This window comes from Nicrophorus vespilloides, unplaced genomic scaffold, assembly GCF_001412225.1.
Source record: "Nicrophorus vespilloides isolate i.1.1-1 unplaced genomic scaffold, Nicve_v1.0, whole genome shotgun sequence".
In the NCBI taxonomy this organism is placed as follows: domain Eukaryota; kingdom Metazoa; phylum Arthropoda; class Insecta; order Coleoptera; family Silphidae; genus Nicrophorus; species Nicrophorus vespilloides.
Genome location: NW_017100072.1, coordinates 1 through 23,336, shown reverse-complemented (window position 1 = coordinate 23,336; position 23,336 = coordinate 1). Strand labels below are relative to the sequence as shown.

The 23,336-nt window shown below is 29.0% G+C and overlaps 1 protein-coding gene across 1 annotated transcript in view; it reads right to left on the bottom strand.

The window, feature by feature from the left end:
- The window catches only part of LOC108566820 (protein N-terminal asparagine amidohydrolase), a 74,610-nt gene extending 61,944 nt beyond the window's left edge, over positions 1–12,666 (bottom strand). Inside the window, exon 1 of the mRNA XM_017926885.1 lies at positions 12,539–12,666. The gene's annotated coding sequence lies outside the window, so the exon portion shown is untranslated. The remainder of the gene's footprint in view (positions 1–12,538) is intronic.
- Between the last annotated feature and the right edge of the window lie 10,670 nt (positions 12,667–23,336).

Below are 23,336 nucleotides of genomic sequence, written 5' to 3'. Positions count from 1 at the left end.
CCGAATTTATACACTTTGCCGTTAAATCCACACTCTATTGCATAGTAATTCTAGAGATAGGCTCTGAAAAGTCCTCGGATAATGTTTTGTAACTTATACAGTTACGCCGTTTTCACCATTCGACACATTCCGACAAATTTATTTTCCATTACCAGTTCACGCGCAATAGGAAATTAACATACTAATCCATTGAAATTGTTAATTGCTGCGAATACTTATCTTCCATATTTCACGTCCTATTAACGAATTCTATTAACTACTTTATCTGATGTGGCTACAGTTAAATCAACCACTTTGGATACTATTTTCTGGAATGCTGATTTTCCAGGACAGACTACCGTTTCTTTAATGTTCACCCAATAGTGCACATGTATAATAAGTTTTATTATTTTTATCTTTCAATATACGTCGCATATCCTAGAACATTTCATTGTATATTTATGTTAAGTCATCGACTATTTCCAACTTGAAAATTAATTCAATAAAAATATAAAATTATCAAAAAACATTAATAATAATAATATGCAACAACAAAAATACAAAATAAAATCTTAATACGATAAAAATAAAATAAAAAATCAACTGGTACAAAGACTATGGATCTTTCTGACCAAATCATAATTATTTACATATATATTATTTACATACATATACAAGATATAAGAGCAAATTACTTTTAAACTAAATATCAGAGAAGTGAAAATCAATTCCATCATAAAACTTTGAACTTAGTTTATTGGCAAATATCCACACAAATTCTGCTAAAAATAATATTTATTGTAATATTTGCATACTTTTTTCATTAAACAAAATACAGCAAGATGAATGTGAAAGCATTCTATGATAAATTACTTTTGAATCATATACAGCATAGTCCGGTTACACAATAGTAAACGACGAGCAAATGAGAGTAATTACTTAATTTATTCTTAGTATCACAGTACAAATTAAGTTAAAATACTTAATTTCCAATTAATTCTATATATTATTTAAGTTAATAAACAAGTCATTCAATATATCCGTTAATTAGCTTTGCGATAGAATCTCCAACTGTGTAAAAATGAAGATGAAATAACTTGATTACATATATAATATTGCATAAGAATTATGAATTAAATAATTAAATGATTTAATTATTAGACTTGCTTCCTGAATACATGATGTTAATACAATTTTATTTAATAGTAATATTTTATTGATCATTCTAATATCTCAACTTTATTTATTAATTTCTCAATGTATTTTAATATATCATAAATTATTACAAATAAAATATATTAATTTTACATCATAACTGATTCTATTCAGTAAAAGGCATAAAACATATACAGTGGAACCTCGCTTAGCGAATTTAATCCGTTCCAAAATTTTAGGATTTTTACTCGTATAGTGGAACATATTCAAAAATACACATAATATGTGTACTCAAGTTTTAAAAGTCATGAAGCAGGTGCGCAATCCGAGACTTCTCTTCTCATAGTCACTCGTTGTGCGAAACGTCGCACGTTAAGCAAGTCATTTTTCTTACAATAAATTTCGTTAAGCGAAATGCTCGTTATGCGAGGAGCTTGTTAAGCGAGGTTCCACTGTAATTACATCATACATTTTTCAAATATTTTATATAATAAACGTTCTGTAATAGTTACATTAAGATATATCTGCAATTCCACTCGAAAATACTGCAAAAATATGTCAATAAGGATACATAATATGTATACTCAAGTTTTAAGTCATGAAGCAGGCGCGCAATCAGAGACTTCTCTTCTCATAGTCACTCGTTGTGCGAAACGTCGCTCGTTAAGCGAGTCATTTTTCTTACAATAAATTTTGCTCGTTAAGCGAAATGCTCGTTATGCCAGGAGCTTGTTAAGCGAGGTTCCACTGTAATTACATCATACATTTTTCAAATATTTTATATAATAAACGTTCTGTAATAGTTACATTAAGATTTATCTGCAATTCCACTCGAAATTACTGCAAAAATATGTCAATAAGGAGAGAAGTTTGAAATATGAAACCTCTTCAATGTCAGAAAATAGATTATTTTTTCTACATATTTCTTTAAATAGGAAGTTTGTATCTATTATAATATTAATTGAAAAGTTCAAAATAAATAATTACACAATTATTAAATAAATATATATTTTTTTAATTCAATTCAATTAGAAATTATTTAGAAAATAGTAATTATTTTATTTTAGAATTCACCAGAAAATTTCAGAAATTATTTAAGAAATAATGGTGAGAATTTACAAGCACAAGCAATAGTACCGTAATATAAAAATAATAGTTTAAAAGTATGCGTTTTACATACAAAGGTGTAATTACATAGGTGTGAAATTACTATTGTAGATGTTCTCTAAACATTCTTTCAATATACTTAAACAAAACTATTTCGGTATTCTTCATTGTTAAACAATTTTATCCTCTGACTTTAATTAATTTAATTAATTTCTTCTATACAAAACAATGAAATAACTTAAAAATGATGTTCTAATTTTAATTATATTCAATTTCTTATTAGAGAATGAAGTGATTATTAAATATTGCTTATAACTATCAATCAAGGCTTTGAATGTAATAAAGATATTTCATTATTATTATTATAATAATATACTTAGAAGTTGTCGGAGGTTATCAACCTCTCTGCTCTAAATTGTTGTAAATGTACAGCTAATTATATTCATCTTCTAACAGATAGTTAAGTGTAATATTATTTTACTGTTTTCATTTAACCCATGGCGATATGGTCTCTTACATTCTCCGTATTCAAATGCAAAAGACAACTAGCGAATAATTCACTTTTAAATACATCGAAATGCTCATTCAGCACAATAAAATGTTGATTACAATTGAAAATTTTCATTATACGTAAGAATTGAGCGTAATTCAATGAAGGTTTAGTGTTATTATAAGTCTCTCTTAGACTATGATCTTCTTAAAGACTTATCACAATTCCTGGATCAATAAAGCAATGGAACATTAGAAGTGAATTTATTGAACTACCGTCGCGTTATTGTTGAAGTACATGCACAAACGAGCCTCTTTATTACACTCTAACTTTCACCATCCGAACAGCAGGCGCTAATAAGTTCCAATCAAATTATTACTATTTAAACTGAATGCAATTTAACATGTGTCAAGGCTCCTGTTTTTACTATTCACTGCTTTCTTCATCGTGTTTTATCGAAGTAACATTAGTAATCAAAATTTCATATCAATATTAATATATTAATATATTTATTCTAATATCAAAATTTATATATAAAAAAATATTAATATAAAGTATCTACGTTTATTGATAAAAACAGTAAAATATTTTGAAAACCCTTTTTCTAAAATTATCAATAGGAAAATGATACATTTGAATAATAAAATGAGATTAATGAATAAACATGTTTTATCAATATGATTTTTCTGAAGTTTATTTTGGTGAAACATACATAAAGCATGTTTTAATTTGAGATAAACTTTACTAAATCCGGACTATTCGAGTTATTAATTAAATTAAATAAATTAGAAATATATTTTGAACGTTTGAGTTATCTTTTTTTTGGTTTTCAATGTTATTCAATAGCAATATTTTCAAACATTTTCCAGTTTATCATACTTTCAAATTTGTAATTATAGATGAAGTTGAACATAATAAATCAGTAAAAGTATCTTAATTTCTCGTAATAAGCAAATGAAATGTTAGCTACATTATATAAGATGTAAATTTTCAATGTATCGATATCAGAACGTTTCATATTTCTATATAAATTGTTACGCGTAATATAGTTTTATATTGCATATATTTTATACATTCATTAATTGCTATGCATGATTCAATTAACAAGTGGTATAAATACGTAAGTGCACGGTATTTATTTTCCAAAGCAATGAAAACGTAAGAAGCTGGTATCGTTAATTAATATGTGAAGTGCGTGTTTGAAACCGAATATCGACATCGATTTTTAAATTTTATACTTTGCGCCAGGACTTTATGAAACCAGTATTTTATAACATTGTAATTGATACTCCCAGTATCACCGACCCAAAGTGAGAGTGAAGACATCATTATTCATTAAACAAATACCGCTGACATTTGACATCTTCAGTTGGTATTCTTCTTGACATCATATTCTTTTTAAATAACATTTTTATCTTAAACGATGGTATACGTTGATGAGTCTAGAATTTATAATTACATGCATATGTCAAATTAAATAGTAAAGTTACGTAAAATTCTTTAAAGAAATGATTTTTTTACTTATTAAAATTTAATTACATAATGTAATTCAAGAAACAAGTCTATCAGAAGCTGCGTTTCTAAACATATGTGTCGTATAATTTTAATGAGTTATGAAATTACTGCTGTCAATTTGCGCCAGAGTGAGGAACTGGTTAAATACTCGTAACAATTGGATGGCTGTATACAAATATGTTGGGTAGCTCTGATAAAATGTTGAGAAACGCTGATATTATTACTGTTTTGAATATAAAATTATACTTTGAAGGTTAGTCACTACGTCTATAGTAATTAGCATATTTTCCTAACATAACAACTAAATGTAATTCAAGGTTAAAGAAATGTGGAAATTTTTACAATACATTTTGCTTTTATTATTTTGAGAGTGTAAAGTTACTAATGAAGGGAACTAACAGCGATTAGTTCACGGTGAAACCTAGGTATTGTAAATTATCGTGTTATTGATCCGAAGTCCGAGATGCAATTAGGATAGAACGTCTTAGGGGCAAAACTTAATAGTTGCCCATTAAGACGAGTCCCAATTACACTTGTTGATATAAGGGGGGTCCAAGCTGGACTCAAGCAAAGTCCTTAATGGCAGACCGCCGGCATCGAGCAGATCCGAATCTAATTCGAGTTGGCCGCTTTTAAATAATTCCGATGCGTCATTTGATACAGGGTGATAGATTCGGTAATATCTCAGCAGAGTTCGGGGTCTTAGCGAGAGACGTCCCAAAAGGATGACCGGGATTTGAGACCTTCAGGGATTCCGGAGCGATGTATTAAATTTCCAGTAGTTTGCATCACCTGCCAGCCAAGCAAATCCAAACCGAGCAAAGCCAGGCAGCAAAATCGCCATCACCGATTATGATCAGAAAAGGAGGAGGAGGAGAAGGAAATTTATGTCTCGGCTTTTATTGTGAGCCGTAAATATTTGGACACGGATGATGTCCGTCCGGATTTAGCTGGAGATACCTTTTTGCATAAGGTGAGATTTTCTAATTAACGCGAGTCAGGAACGTGGTGAAAAAGCTATGGAGGGAAATAACAACAACAGAAGAAGAAGCGAGTTGCATCGGTGATGGTGATGTTATGGAAGAGCTGTGTTTGTGTGCGCATTCCACGTTTTTGTGCGCATCATAAACTCGACGATATGCATCATAACAGTATTATGGTGGGAACGACGGATCGAGCGAACTTTTCTATAGTGCGATTATGATTTGTCACAAGTGCATGGAGCTAAATCAAACCGGATGTGGGTTTATTGCGTTCGATATGGCGCGTCCATTTAATTGGCCGAAAGATAACTGTACAACGAAGAGAATCAATAAGGTGGGATTCCATTCCGTTCCATTCGTTCGTTCGTTGGTCCGGACTTAAGTTGTAAAGCCGATTACAGGCCGATTCGAAAATCCATCCTTTATTTGGCCTTTGCCACCGACGGATGCAATTCCTCTAAGTACCGAAAACAGATTTGTTCATTGAAATTCGCTTAACGGTTCTTCACTCCATCCAGGCCTGCAGAATTCGCGCATGGAAAACCCATTCGATTCCCGATATATAATTATTCGCCTTTATGGATTGCCATTTTTTAATTGCCTTCGGCTTTATCCAAGAAATTATGGTGCAGGCTAAGACATTTCAGCATGTGCATATAGCACTTAAACCTGTTAAAACATAAAATAAGAACGATTATCCCAACATTAATTATTGAATTAATGATGATAATAAATTGATACACAATTCACAAATATACAAAAAAATATACATATATATGATCTGAAGACAGTTAAAAATAACACAACACATCCTAAAAACTTGACAACCAATGAGATTTATATGCGAGATTTATAATCTACATTACTACTTAAACATAAATTCTACGATTTACTTGCAAAGTAACGCGTAGTGAATAATTATCCTACTATTATATTAAATAGAAATAATCTCCACAACTAAAGTTTTTTTTGTAAGTAATTATGTTCATAACTACAATACCTTTTTAGAAGTAATTATAAAATTTACTTGTAACTTACAAGTTATAAGAATTACAGAGTAGTTCATATGACTACCATAGCATTTTGACAAGTAACTATATACTTGACAACTATCGCGTAATGAGCAGACCTAATATGATACAGGAATTACTACTTTTTACAGGATTACTATCCTAATTTTACTTGGAAACTCTCATCATTAAATTTTACATGAATTACCAAGAAGAGATTTGTTTTTAATATTCAATATATATCAATAATAATACAGTATTAATATTAATTAAATACATAATATTTTTTTATTGTTGTATTGTTTCAAGAAATTTGTAAGATTGTATGGGAAAGTCAACAGAAATTTATAGAATAGATATTTCGATCTGGAAGGTATGCGTGTGCGTAATGGGCCAATTACTAAATTGAATCAGGCATAGATGAGAGGAGAATGCAAGAGCACAGAGAGAATGAGCGAAGTCAGTCACACAGTCACACTACATTTATTACAATAATCATAGGTTTAAATCATTCTTTATTGGCAGTAAAATGCAGATCCACGTATCGTGCCAATAATTGCTGCTATCCATTACTTACTAACAAAGACAAAGAAGAACGACTCTTCCATATTCTTCACTAACCTTTAACTATTACTTTTTATATCGTGCGAATTTACTATTATTCCCGTTTTTTTTTTCTGTATTTGAAACGTCCAGGATTTTTAGAACCTCGAACTAAATACTAAATAATACTAGAATGAGTAACTGCATCTTCATGTTCGTGGCGCAGCGTTTCGTTTTCCAAACGCGCATTAATCTAATGCGAATAATTGCCGATACAAATGGGAATTTGCACAAAGACGATGCGATGTGAATTTATTTTAGAAAGCAAAACTCGTCGCCGCACGCGATTTATTGCGTAAACCACCGATTTACGATCTGCATGGAAACTACGCTTTTCCTAAATATTAGGACATTTTCAGTGTTCGCTTATTTCTCATTTATTTTCTTCACTTTCCAATTTATCACTTATATGTGTTTTTTTTTTATTAAATTTTCTATAATTGCTAAAGAAAGTTTCTTTAGATGTAGTTTCACAGTTAGCTTTGATGCTTTGTGCATTTTAATCCATTGCCGCTGGGAAAGATTAAATATATTGGTAATAAATCATCGTCAAATGTGATTTTTCATTACCTGATACGGTTTTCTCTTTGAATTGCTAGATTCGAATCTATTTCTTGCTTTTATTCTTGTTCCTAATTTCATACTTCACAATTAATTATATTTTATTGAAAGTTACGTTTACAAATGATTTACCTCAAAAACTCATCAACAACAGAACTAGATAAATATCAATTAAAACAAATGTAAAACATGTAACATAACAGAATATAAGTTTACTCAGGTTTCATAGTTTTATTCATATTGCTACATAATAATTAAGATTGCTTCTTTCTTAATCTTACAAGGAACTGCTTTTATAATGTCTTGTGTTCGCAACCTTTACGAAACGGTTTCAAGTTGCTAAACTTGACCATCTGCTATTCGTCTATCGCTCTGATGTTATGACTTAGATCACACATTTGCATTTACGCACCTGCATTCCGACCTCAACTGCACTACATTTTTTTTGGAAAAAAAATGCATTAAAGTTATTTTTTGTCTTTCTATTAACTCATTAGTAGGTGGTATACAGAATTATATAAAAATAAATGTTCTAGAAATGTGTAGTCAAACTTGTGAATTTTATTTACGCACGTATCAGTAGTTTTCTGAGTTATATACACATTTCGCAAACTATATTATACTTGAAAAGTTACTTAACATGCATCGCGGCTCCAGAGCCGCATGTGGCTCTTTGCATAAGATAATTTAATTCATAAAAGGCGATTGTAGCAAAAAGGTTGTCGACTCTAGGTATAGCTTTAAATAATTAATGATTCTTGTAATTATTTAATAATATGTTTTATTGCAACAGTCAAAAAACAAACATATTTTCATACATAACAATAAAAATAAAACAAAACTGCTTCAAAAAGTAACCGTATATATTGAACAAGATTATAAACTTTTTTTTACATAATGTAACAGTAATTTTCAATATAAACTTAACGTCTTTGTCAAATCTGAAATGATTGTTATTTGATGCTCGTATAAACAACTTCACAGTTAACTAACGACCTGATAATTTGGCGTTAATAAAATATGTTTTAACAGCCTACGGAATAAAAGCGTTCATGTTTAACCTCGAGGAAGCACCTTTAAATATTAGTTCATTCAATTCCTCTGATACTTTTTCTCATTTTATTGCAGATAATGCATACAGCTGGAAGGCAATGGGAACGAGGATCGCATCGCATCGTACGTGTCGTCCTTATTCTCGTATTGGATTTTTCCTTTTATGAAGATATTTTTTTGAGGCCTCAGGCGTCAAGCTCAGTCCACTTGTTGTTATCCGTTGATGCTTCAGACGCACTCCCATGTCAGCCACTTTACTACCAGACAACTATTATACGTGTGCATGTGTACGTACGTATACATATACGCACACATACACGTATATAGTTAGGGACTGTTTAATAGGCATGAGAATGTGAGTTTTAACTTTCGTTAAGCATCAGATCTTATGGACTGACTGACCTGTCCACGTCTTTTGCATCGGTCTCTGCCGAGCCAAGGAAAACGAAAACATTTCATACAGACACATACATATTCATATATATACACACATGCACACGAATACACTCGTCTACGTATATGAGACACCGACAAGGACGACCGAGTAACAACCACCAATGATGCATTAAATAACAATTATGACAACTAATCTCTCGCTTTTGCTCTCGCTCTCTACCCTCGAGCCCACGGAAAATTAATACATCAACGTTTTTCACTGTATTCCCAGACACAGTAATTTCTAATAACTCTCATCCACTTTGATGGCTTCATAATTACAATAGGACTCTCCTAATTGAAAATAAACTATAACTACAAGCATTAATCTAGAAAAATGATACTCAGTTATTACAACTACATACATTTCTATATAAAACATTAATAAACCAAATAATATCAGCTTTTTTAAACACACTTACTTCATTAATAGATTCAATTATTATATTAACTTCCTTAGAAATGATAATAGAAGGCTACTAAAGTTAACTCTACTGTTTATTGATTAATTGATACAAATTGATTAACTGTTAATAGATATCAATACCCTAGTTAAATACAAATATCGATGTAGCTATGAACAAAATCCACAATTCTTCAAAGTTCTACTATTTAGATTGATTAATTGTTAAAAGATTATCTATTCAAACGTTTTGGCAAACGTAAGGTTTAGAACAAAAAAATAAGTAAATAGAATTGTTATTTATTTTTGTAAAAATTTCGCATTTTTTTCTCAAAGATGCTAATATAAACTAACCTAAAGAAACTTTAAGCCATTTTCGCGTTTTTTATCAATTTTTACATGTTACGTGAAAAATTATAGTAATCAAACAAAAATGTTCATTTACTTAAATGCTTTATCGATATTTTTGTTAATGTTTTCTTTTACTGAAAAAGCGATTATCATAAAAAAAAGTAAAAATTGTATTTTTTTTTTGTTAATTACACTAATGTGTATGAAATAATAGATTTGTACAATTATTAAATTTAGTATTTTAGAAATAAAATTTCTTTAAATATGAATATGAAATGTATTTATTATTTAACATTTTTGAAATATTCAAAAGCTGGTTTTCCTTGTCCATCGAAACAATAATTGCCTTTGATAAATAAACGCGTTTCCTTCACTCTTCTATTTTTGAATCGGAATAATTAAGGCAATCCATACAAAGAATTTCCATACTGTCCTTCCATGCGCTCCATACGACAACAACAACAATTGTATTTATTCCTCGCCACATAAGAATGGAATATTAACGAACTTAAATATTCAGACAACTTGTGCGGCGCATATTGTTACAATATAATTTACAATTCAATGCCTTTTGGATGACTCTGCATGTCTAATATACATGTGATATGTATCGATACTTAAAATATATATATATTTATTTTTTTTTATTTCCTTTTCTCCACACAGCCCCTTGTCCTTCCTACGTTCTTCTTTTCTTTTTTGTCCACATCCTTGCGATAGGCATCGGCGTTATACATATATATGCACAAAAGGGCTGCCCGGAAATCTCCTGGTATCTCTCTTTCTCATTCTCATACACTCATTTCATTAGCTCGTTATCAAAGCTAGTATCTGTTTTTTGTGTGTGTTGTGCTTTGAGGTGCATTTTGTGTGGTGCCGGATTGTGACCCCGGCAAATGCAAATCGCGCCTCAACCACGGCAATAAATAAAATCGTTTGGTCGGGAAAAAAAGAAATTGAATAAAATAAAGGAGAGAGATGTTTGTGTACGAAAAAGGACTGAGAATGGTGGAACCTCGTGAATATCATTCGGGCACCTATCAAAATGTCCAATTTTCTGTTATGTCCAGTCGCATTCGCAGAATGTTAAGATACATATCTACGACACGGACCACACGCGAACGGATTTCTTCGCCCAAAAATACGATTTATCGCTGTGGAGAAAGAAAACCGTAGGGGGAAGGAACGAACGAACAACAACAACAAGGAAACAAGATCGGAGAAATAAGAGGAACGGGAACGTGGAATACACAAATGCGAAGAAATCATTTAAATCCGAACCGCTTCGAGGTATTACGTACCAGGTTTGTCGCAAGAGGTAATGGACGATTTTTGAACGTGTGCTGTTTACATTATAATGGTTTTGAACAAGTCCGATACCAACATTCTGGTAATATACCTTTTCTATTTCAACTATCATCAATTTTTTTAAATAATGAAATAATCAAGAAATATTAATGATAATTTGAACACACCTCAATCAATAAGTTCGTAGGATGACATATAAATGGCACCTCTATCGACAAATCCATATGATTTTTAGGAAGTACCAACCTTCAGACAATGCTTGTCAATATTTCATGGCAATTTGACGTTTAGTTCACAAGTTACAGTGGTTTTAGTGACACTAATTTTGTAATTTTCAAAATAATGGAAAAATCTGAATTTCGTGTATTGAAAAAACATTGTTTTTTGATAGGAAAAAAATACCGTTCAAGAAAAGCGTTATGGGGACTCTTCTCTTGGGGACAAATGGAAGAGAAGTAGTTTGTAAATTCGGCAATTGTTGCAAATCATAAATTAAAGTTGCATGTAATAGCTGACACCCTGAAGATATATGAAGGCAATGTCATTCACCATTTTGCATGTTGTTATAATATTATAAATATCTTAAGTTTCCTAATCTATTCAACACTAATTCACAAATGTTTTTAATGTATGAAGCTACATTATTATGTAAATACCTATAATCCTTTGAAATAGTTATGAAAATTTTTAATTATCCTGAAAAAATTGTTCAATTCATTTACTTTTGGTACTTTGTGTTAAAATATTGCAATATATATTTAACAAATATATAACAAAACCAATATTATCGCAATTGTAGCATTTATTTGATGAAAATGTAGTAACTTTAATTTCTAAATTACATGTGTTATTTAATATTTGAAGTTAAATTTTCTTTCAATCTTGTTAAATTTAACTAACTAATAATTCATCCTAGTTAAATGCATATATTAAGATTTAGGAGACTTTAATATACAGATAAATGTTACGCAATTACCGCATAACGGTTCTAATCTTATCTATTTAATTAATCAAAATGTTTTCAAAGTAAATATAATATACATATATTAAAAATACTAATTAAGTATTATATTAAGATGATACTGCACCAAATATTGTACCGAATAAATCTTAGCTAAATAATTTTGTAGTTAAAAAAACTGTCTAAATTCCGCATTTCATACTATTCCAAATAATAATAATTTTTGATGTAATTCATTAAAAATATTTTTAATATTATTAAAATATATCTATATGATTTTTTTTAATTTAAAAATATTAGTAATTAAAGTAATTATTATCCTATATTTCTGATTATATTATACATAAAGTGCTAAAACGTAATACCAAATCAAAATTTCTTATATAAACAACCCTAGAAACTAACCTTATTTTCTGTATTATAAACCTGTTATAATACACGTAATTATTTTTCTTTATAAAACAATAAAAACTATATCTTAATGTATATGTTCGAATCTTAATTTTTCTAAATGATTGGACTGGAATTCCGGTTACAATTTAAGACAGTCATCAATTTACAAATGATTAACGAGCATACAGCATTTACGAACTAGAATCTAATGATCATTTGAAACCCACTCACCGTAAGTCCTCCAGGCGGCAATTGCTCTTTAACACAAAACAATAAAAAAGGTATTCAAATAATAAAAAAAAACAACGTCCCTCCAGAATGTCAACACAAAACAGCTGCTAACCTAACTATGCTGCAATAGTTTTAGTTCCTGGAAATGCCCACATGTTTCAGGCACGTTATGATGATATATAGATTCCTGTATGATTTTTTTTGTAGATACCCTTATAGGATTTAAAATATAAAGCTATGATTTCACCATCTATGAATGACAACTGAAATTAATTTGACAAGCTTTGTAGTTGGTTATGCAACTGTATCATCTTGATGAAAACTATTTAATTCTATTTCAATCTAAGAACAACAAAAACGTTTTATTTATTAATAATATATAGTATTAATTATTGAAATCAGAACAATAAACAATATAAAAAGTTGTTCAAACCGGAATAATTTCAAACATTTGTAAATGATCAGTTAAAATAGTTGTTAGAAATCCTTACAATTTCAAGAAATTGCAATGAAAACAGATTATGTACATTTAGAAATGAATAAAAATTAAGATTTTTTGTTTTATTTGTTCCTTCACCATCAAAAGTATTGCTATTATGTAAAATAATTAGTATTATCATATAGGGAGTTTTCTATGAACTTGATTTCTAATAGTATTGAATTTGATAAAAATCTGTTTTGCCCCTTTCGAATTTATCGGCCCCTAAAAGTTTTTGTTGGATTTTGAGGATCGAATCAATTTTTTCCTATTGGATTTTCGTAACTAAAATAATATTGAATTATAAAAGTTGTTATTTAATACTAATACCCAAATTATTTAAAATTTTAGCCGTTAGATGGAAACACTGTGTACTTTACATAATGTCATATCTTCCGTATGCCGGATGTATTAGTGAACTGTAATATTTAATTCTTATAGGAGTGTAGATGGCGTTAGCAGTCATATTCCAATATAAATATGATCATGACTTCCACAATGTTTTCTCATACACTAAAGCAGTGCTCCCCAACCTTTTTATTGCAGCGGACCTGTCAACGTTTGATAATCAAGTTTGTTTCTTTGCAACAAGACGGTTCCATCTGGGGGTTTGTGCGGCCCGGTACCATTTGATCCACGGACCGGGGGTTGAGGACTTCTGAACTAAAGTACAACTATATATAAAAATTTGCTATAAATATCAACTACGTCAATATTAATATTGCAGTTAATAAGAGGGAATACTTAATTGAATGTATTAATATTATTGTGTTTCATCACCATTTGTTGCACAAGTGCGGTGAGAATAATTGGATTATACATTGCGTAATATCTATATGTGCGGTCGGATGAATTGGGCAAATATTACTAATCGAATAGAACAGGGTAGAAAGATATTTTTGTAGCAATAGCACATAACAATAAATATTAAGTGGAATGACGTGGGGAGAGTTTGGAATGCGTAAATAGATTAAAGGGAGAATGAGTTTTTCCCAATGACGATGATGATGATAACTCAATCGGGATGGAGGAAATCGCGAAATGGTGCGTGCATTCCCTTCATTACATTACGTAATGAATGCCATGATAAAATTTCACTTTCGTGTGCATATAATTCGCGTTGCACAAAGCGCCCTTACCTTGCCAGGAAGATCAAAGAGCCGTTGCTACGAGGGGCGCGTACCGCTCCAAGGTATTGAATTAATGCACACGGAATTTGGATACGGTCTTAGATTCGTCTTCTCGTAGCTTCATTTTTTTTTTCATCTTGTGTTATTATTTTAGATGCATATGGGATTTCGGGTTTAGTGCTGCGAGGGGGTGTACTTTGTGTGGGGTTTGGTTTGATTCATGTGTAAACTGAATAGGTATACATAACAGAGGTAGTTAGGCGGTGGGGGTTCTAGTTTATGTGTTTGCATTCAATCTAAATATCATATATATTAATTATATATACAACCATGGTATTACGACAATTCCTACATTATAGTACAATATTAATGATTTGGTTGTTATGTTAAAGTTATGTTTAACTTTCAAGAAATTTCTACTATACGTTTTAGGACAAATTCAGCCTTATTGAATATCATAAGTTAGTTTTATTATAATTATATACAATTATATATATATACATTCCAGATTGTAACAAATAAAAACTTCAAAAATTATATAAGAACATATTGAAGATGAACTCAATCTATAAGAAACTTGCAAGAAAATTAACTTCTTGGTAATATATTTAAAAAAATAATAGATTTTGATAATAACAATATTACAGGTGTTTATTTGCTCATTGCGTAAGTATTTTTTTTGCGTATACAATACATTAAAATTATGTAATCAGATAATTGACACTCATTGTTAAATATATGACGTTATTACATAAAATCTAGATTGATTTGATACGATCAACAATTATTAATGTAATAAAATTCATGTAAAATTGGGAAACTAAATTAATAAACAATGGTAGTTAAAATTCAAGTTTAACTAGAGTAATAATATTTGTTATTACATTATTCAAACTAATAAAAATATAATGGATAATTCAGAAAAAGAAAAAATTAATAAATTACAAAATTAAAATGATTATTAAAATAATAATAAGAATAGTAAACTAAATAAAAAGGAAAAACGTGACCAAAGAACTATCGACCTTTTAAATATAATAGCAAAAATTAATATATAACAAAATCTATTAAATTTAATACAAAAAATAGCCACTGTAAAAAGCATATGATTACAATGACATTAGGAATTGGAATAGAGTACATGAGGAATACTTGAATCTAGAATGAATATTTGGATTAGGAGGAATACAGAATTTAGGAAGGAAAAAAGTTTTGGAATCTTTGGAAATTAACTTAAGGGAATCCATAGAAATCTAAAATTGTTTATCAACAGATCATTTGAAGGATTTTAGAATTATAGTTTTTAATATGTCAGTTTTTATAGTGTAGTTTATTTTTCGATAAGTTATAATTATTAATAAAAATATTTATTCTAACAGTCACATCACCTAAATAAACAAAAGTTAAAACAAAATCATATAATCACATTCGGCTATAAGAATGGTTAAGATAAGAATCCTGATCAAGCCCTTTGTGAATCCTCTCGGTGCTTGCATGGACAATGAGAGTGTTAAGAATAGCAGGAGATAGGAGTGTTAAGGATAGCAGACAAAGGAAATAGTGGAATCGCAGTGCATCAATATACTGAAGTTAACCTACAAGACGGCACCCAACCATCAAATTACAGAAGAATATAATGATAAAAACTTCCGTTGGAAAGTTTCCCAAAAAACATGTCTACCGTCATTAGATTTAATTAATATTCGCAGAAATAAGATTGTAAATTAAATATACTATTACATAATAAAAAAATAAATGTAATCACATTAATAGTAAATTGTTACAAAGAGAACTATAATTATTATTACTAATATCAATACAGAAATGAGAATTTTATTAAGAAAACATTTATTTGTTTGTTAATTATATCTTCAATGTTTATTATTTGTACAGGAAATGGAAACACGGAATTAAGGGTTAATATTTGCAATCATGCGCAAGCCTCTTACTCTATATATATAATAGATTTGGTGGTACGTAATATATAGCAAACAATAATATAGATCAGTGTCTACATTATACAAGATTGTAGTCATGTTCATTAGTAAGCGAACATTAGTAGAAGATAATGCTCTACGAGGAGACGATATTCATCAAACTTATTCAGCAAAACGGAGATACATCAAGTGTCTTATTGATTAATGCGTCTGCAGGAGTATGTCAGAAGATTAAGATTGGAATCGAAATAGACGATTCATCAGATAGTCAATGTCCTTGCATATATCACTTTCTGCATTGTATTTATTGTATAAGGATTATTATTATAAGTAGTTCAATAAATTATAGTTGACATAAACGATACTTTATTATATTTATTAAAAATTGTAAAAGGTGTAGATGAAAATAAATTTTCTTAAAAGTGTAACAACAAAATCAGGGTTTTGAATTTTAAGATAACATAAATATTCTTTGTTTATTGTTGTTTTTTTTTTTGTAAGAAAAGTAGCAAAATAGTTGAATAAGTTTTGTAACTTTAAAATTATTTTCCAGTGGATTTGATGCATTCTTTGTAGCAGGTTATTCACTTCGGTGAGTTCAGTATTTGTATCCACAATTTTTCCCTGCCTCTATTTGCGATGTAATAATCGAATCAATGCAAGTTTCCGGATTGCAACCCTCGCAACCGTCTCCCCCGCAGAGACGAGATTCCATCGATTGTCTCTCCGGTCGACGCCGACTTGTTGACGTTTATTAAATGAAATTACCGAATGGTGCAAGCCCTTATTTGACATAATATTGACACTTTTTGTCTCACCGTTGGGGGTTTGCAGGGAGCGACTGCAAATCTTATTGCATTAAGGGTGCGCAGATAAGAAGGGTGGAAAATGAAAGCAAGATGAAGAAGGAAAAAAAATATGTAAGAAGGATAAAATATGTACGTAATGAGGAATAAAAATAGAGGCTATCGTGTGGCTTAATCCAATTTAATTGGACTGTTGTTGTGAGGGGTTTGGGGGATGTTGGTTAATTGGCACCAGGGTGGCAAATACATCTGATAAAGCTGCTGGTTATGCGATATAGTTTCATGCGAACAATGAATTTCATATCTCCAATTCACGTGCTAATTGATTAATATCCAGACAACGGACCAACATTACGTTTTATCAACGCTGTAAATTCTGATCAACAGTCTAATAGAAACACACGGACTTTGGTTACACTCAAATTCAGCAATATTCTAACAATAAATTTGAAATTAACAATCAAAATTAACATCAGACTATAATGTTCGTATTATTTCTATAATTTAAGATATATTGAGTGAAATCTTCAAAAACTTATATGTTATAAAGGAACGTTTCTTTTCTCTAAGAATAATATATTTTTTTACAATACATTATACAATTCATTATTTCTATAAAATACTTTAAATTGAATTATCTTTTATTATATTTTTATATAAAATATTGAATTTGAGTTATGTTTGATAATTGTAATATAAGCATTTTTATATTATTAAGTCAAAAAATTATGATTATATAATCTGATAATTAGCACTCATTGTTAAATATATGACGTTAATACCTAAAATCTATATTGAATTGATGTGATAAATAATTAATAATGTAATAAAATTGGGAAACGAAATTAATAAATAATGGTAGTTAAAATTGAAGTATAATTAGAGTATTAATATTTTGTATTACCTTATTGCAATTAATAAAATTATAATGGATAATCAAATTAGTGATGAGATGAAAACCTTTAATTAATTATTTTTTTATTTTTATATTTATTATTACTAATACAGGTATCCCCCGACTTACGATCCAAATTCTAAAAGCTCTAACTTGTTACAAGGAGATATAGTGATAAAAAATTTACTGTCCAAACAAAAATTGATAATGTCTTTAATAAAATATAATATTTTTGGAATATGTACTATGTGTATATTTTGAAATTTTTAAAATTCCTCCAACTTACGAATAAATTCGACTTAAGAACAACCCTTTGGAACGGAACTAGTTCGTAAGACGGGGGATACAGAATGTCATTATGAAATATTATTTTTTTTGTTAATTAGCAAATTCAATAGTGTTCTAACAATAAATTTGAATATAAATACTGATTTTTGATATTTTTATATTTTCAGTTATATCCACTGAAATCATCAAACATTTATATATGTTATAAAGGAAAACTTCTTTTCTTTTTTAATTACATTTACATATACATAACTTAATTGCTTTTAAACAAAAATATCAAAATTTGTATATATTATCCACTTTAGAGAGTTAAGAAAAATACTTCCAGTCAAAATAAATTTGCAAAAAAATCTTTATTATAATTAATGAAAAACAATACATTTTTCATTTGAAAGTAAATATATCAAGTACCTTTTTGTAATGTGACTTCATAATTTTATGAATTCTAAATTAATAAATTTACAAATATCTCTAATAGTCAGTACTGAAGTATAAAGAAAGTATAGTAGCTTAAGTTTATATAATAGATGTGAATAATTCATACGAATAATATGTGAGTAAAAAGATTCATAGTTATCAAGTATAGACAACAAAATTGAGTGAAAGAAAATTACTATGAATATGTATTAGTCTGTACTTGTTAAGAAAATATTTTTTGTAAATATTGGATGAAGTAAAAAGCGTTTTGTTTGCAAATGGATCCAAACGGTTTTCTGGCTACTCTTCAGTTCCAAGGCAATGGAATACGTTCTCGCCGGTCCAACTCGACCATTTTCATGATTTTATCAACATTTTCGACGATTAGCCTATCATCTTCGACGTCCATATTACCAGAACGGAAGCGTTGGAACCAACCCTTTCCTGTTACATTCGATACTGAATTGGGTTCATAAACAACCATTTTTTTTTTGGCCGCCTGTTCCGCTTTTCCCCTTGGTCGTAGTGGTACAGGAGAATGTATCGAATTTTCTCTTTTTTTCCTCTATTTTTGAACTTATTTTTAATCGTTATGTCGCCTTAAAGTTACGTCTTGTCTTTCACTTATACATCGTGAGATATGGATCTCTAAAGTCATGTAGCAAACAACGCTCAGAACTTTTTAGTTTACCTATTATTTTGTTATAGGTTGGAGGTTTTAAAAATATTATTTATTGTAGAGATTCGCACGTAGGTAGCATTACTATCGCTATTTCTATTAGTGAATTGAATTATCCAAGGTAGCCAGCAAAAGTCACTTTGAGAGCTGGAATCCGCGAAATTTTTATCAAAATAGAATTTGCGGCTTAGAATTATTATTATTATTTATATCTAAATTCAATGTCTTTGAGAGCATTATTATAGAAAATAATAAAAAAAATAACTATTATATAATAAATTGTTTCAATGAACCTAAGTTCATTTTTAATAAATGATTTATTTAAGTATTTGAAGAATTTTGCAATATTTAAAATATCAGTTCGGTCAAATTTGCGGATTCAATTGGTATGCATGTAATTCCATACATTTTTTTCCCAAATATTTAACCAATTGCCAGTAATTAATAATAGAACTTCCAAAATTCACGAATCGCCAAATTAACTCTGACCAAAACCCAGTAATATAAAAAAGATACCTCTGAAACATTTTTTTTACAGCTGAAGCCCTATTTTTTAAATTTTCCGCTGTTATTTTTTAATTAATGAAAAATGCGGCGGAACGAAATTTGTACATTTTTTTTTTGGTTCAGGCACAAAATATGCTCCCCGAGTCGAGAGGGAAACAGAACGAAAAAAAAGCGAGCGAACGAACAACAACCGTAACCCCGTCTATGGGTGTGCATTCCGGGTTTAATTCTGCAGGTCATTTAATTTTACATCGGTAATTATGTTTGTTGCGGATGATTTCATGGTGAAGGGGGGATGATTTCAGAGCTTCGATTGATCTGCCGTGGTGCGCCCATTCTGCCTGGCCTTTCCGCCCTTCGTTGCAGCTTCGGCAATTTATTCGCCCGATAATCCGCCGACGTAACCAAATGGCTGCATGCGCCGCCACCAAAAAGCCCACATTTCATCCCCTTAATTTCTTAATGCATTATAATTACACATAAATTGCGCACAGAGGAAAAGAAACGGCCATCCGACCGTTAACGCTGAAATTTTCCAATTTCCATAATGGTTTTCTTTACGAAAAGAAAAAAAAATCAAATATCAGAAGCTATACCTTCGCAAATCGTTATTTACATTGAAAGAAACTCACAACCATTAAACGTATTGAATCCAAATATTTACATTTACCTTAGTTATATAAATATATATTGAAATCTGTTGAAATTAAGAAATTTATTTATAATTTAATTATTAGAATGAAAAACTTGTTTGATTATTCAACTCCTATTTATTTATTTATTTTCTTTATAATATTTTGGTTATTAAAGTTGATATTTTTATAAATTTATTAGCTGCAAACATACTTGGTCAGTACTTCTTTGCATTGGCTGTATATTTTTATTTTTTTAATTTAACTATCAAATTAACTTCGATTAGTCCGGATTCACTATTAAAAATTTCATAAATAAACTAAATTTCAATTGAACAAAATAATGAAAAATAGTTTCAAACAGTGCGGGTTATTGACGTAAGCGATTACAAGTACTATGTGAATTACTATTGCTGTTGTATATAATTTAAGTATATTTTTGTATTTCTTAGATATAATTGATACATAGATAATCTGTGATTGTTTCAATAATCTTAAATTAAAAATATAATTGAACTGCAGGAAAGAGCAATTATGTTATTATCAATTAAAATGATTGAAATGTTTCCATGTTTAAAGCATTATTATAGGATTTACAGCTAATATAATATTTTGATCCCATTGCAATTTATGTTTAACAAAAATTACTAATTACATTTTTCATTAACAGCAAGTCATCAGTCATATTAATTAAGTAAAGTAGATTATTTTTTAGATTTATGATTAAGCAAATAGTTCAATTACATCAACATACTATTAATTAAGAGTCTAATTAAACATCTAACATATATACATTTAAATTCTCCTAAATATTTACGAATTAATATTGGTTTCAAACAAAAATTAGAATAATATATATACATATTATAATAAAAAAAAGAGTCGATTAGGACTTTCTGCCCTATTATACTAATACTAAGTTACTTATTTTTCGGACTATATATAGAAAAATCGTCTTAAAGTTGGTTTGCATCTTATGGTCCAAAGGTAATAAAATTCTCTTTCAAAAATAGTATATAAACCTTTGAATGTAAGTACTCAATAAATTTTGTTTATTATTATAATATAAACTTAACTCTCATTTTGATATTATTGATTAATGTAGATAATTATAATTGATTGTGTAATAATAAACAAATTTACACAATGTATTAAAAAATCATACATATATACAGAGGATTTCTCTTACAATGTAGTTCAATACTAAATTGGAATAAAGTACTCGTTGTAGTGTAGTGCTTTTTTGAAGTATACAGACTATGTGTACATCGACATTGGCATTAGCAGCTTTCGTTCGCATGAAGAGGACTCAAAGAAGATTTTAATTGGATTACAGCAGGAATCAATAAGCCCTACACGCATGAGAGTTCATTTGAAATTATCGACGATCTGAAAAGGTCGCACAAAACAATTAGGATCACAGAGATGTTCTTTATTTTTATTTGTTCATACTATAAATCAATTACAACTTGATTTACAATTAAAAGAAAAATGCATTTTTTAAATATTTTATAGTAACTCGAGACAATGCTCAAGGCTATCATTGATTGTAGGAATGTCTTATCAAAAATAAAAATGTTAATATGTTTGTTGTTTTAGATTTCTCACTTTTGTAACACAAACATTCAGTAATACGAATAGCAAATAACAATGATATCATTACCAATTATATATGATTACTCATAACTTATCACAATGCGCATATTATTAAATCAAATTATTTAACTCAATTATTGATCACAAATCCATATTATCAATAACTTTGGACTATATGAATTATCATAAATATCATCGACGTAAATAAATATTTCACATCTTGCCAATTGCTTTAAAAGTGTCTACGAAAGCGATGTAAATGAGCCAATAAATATTACTTACAAAAAAGTATCTATTTTTTTGAACGTCCGATAGTTTATGTGCACATGGAAAAAAGATGATTTCGGATTTTTTTTTAAAGGTTCATTGACTATCGTATAAATAAGTTGGCAACGGCAGTGTATTTTCAATAAGGCGAAGTATTTTTACACCCCTGCTATTTTCGCTATCTACAAGGCGCAGATAGTTTGCTGCATTTCAATAAATCTTGTGCCTCAGCACCGAAAAAAAAAAACCTCCTCGAATATCATCCCCTTTCCTAGCATAATGAAAAAACTTCCTCCGCCGAAAGGATTCCCATTATATTGATTTATTTAAGCATCTCTCCTGACTGCACGAAAATGTGATGAGTCAAAAAAGTTATTTTTCGGAAATGTATTGTAACGATTGTCTGTTATAGTGTAATAAATGCTGTATATTTGTTATCAAATATCATTTTGTTCAGTTTTTTGGACGAATCAAAGTTTTTTTTTATTGATTTATTTAATTAATTTAAAACATTAATAAGACTTTTGATAACTCTAAGGTTTTTTACGAAAGTAATGAACATTTTTAATATTCTTCCAAATTTATCAAAAAGAGTAGATATAATTGAATAAACGCTAAATAAAGTCAACTTTTTTTATTTTATACACTGAAACCTATTTTCATCAGGTTCCTGAAGAATCCATGTAAACAGTGTATATGAAAAATTAGAAGATTGAATTGAAACATCGAAAAGAAGTATAACTGTGTTATTTTCAAATCGTGTAGAAATAATCCTTGTAAAAACAGATTTAATAAGGGTATAAAAATATCAAAGAGGAACAATTTTTGGTTATTTATTCAAATAATTATTTATTTTAGTTTTGTATAATTTCTGAAACTCATTGTATTAAAAAAAATTGTTAATTACAATTGAAAATTAATTAAAACATTGTATATTAATATGAAAAACCTTCTAATAATAACGTTTATTGCAACAAATTAAAACTCAACAGAATAAAACAATAAGAAAATTAAAAGCAAAAAGATTTGTTGCAAAGGTAAAATCATCTATTTAATAATATTTTAACTTATGTGATTGAGAATATGAATATTTGAACTATTTTATATGTGAAATAATAAACATTTTAATTATAAAAAATCGCAATAAATTGATATATTCCTATAAT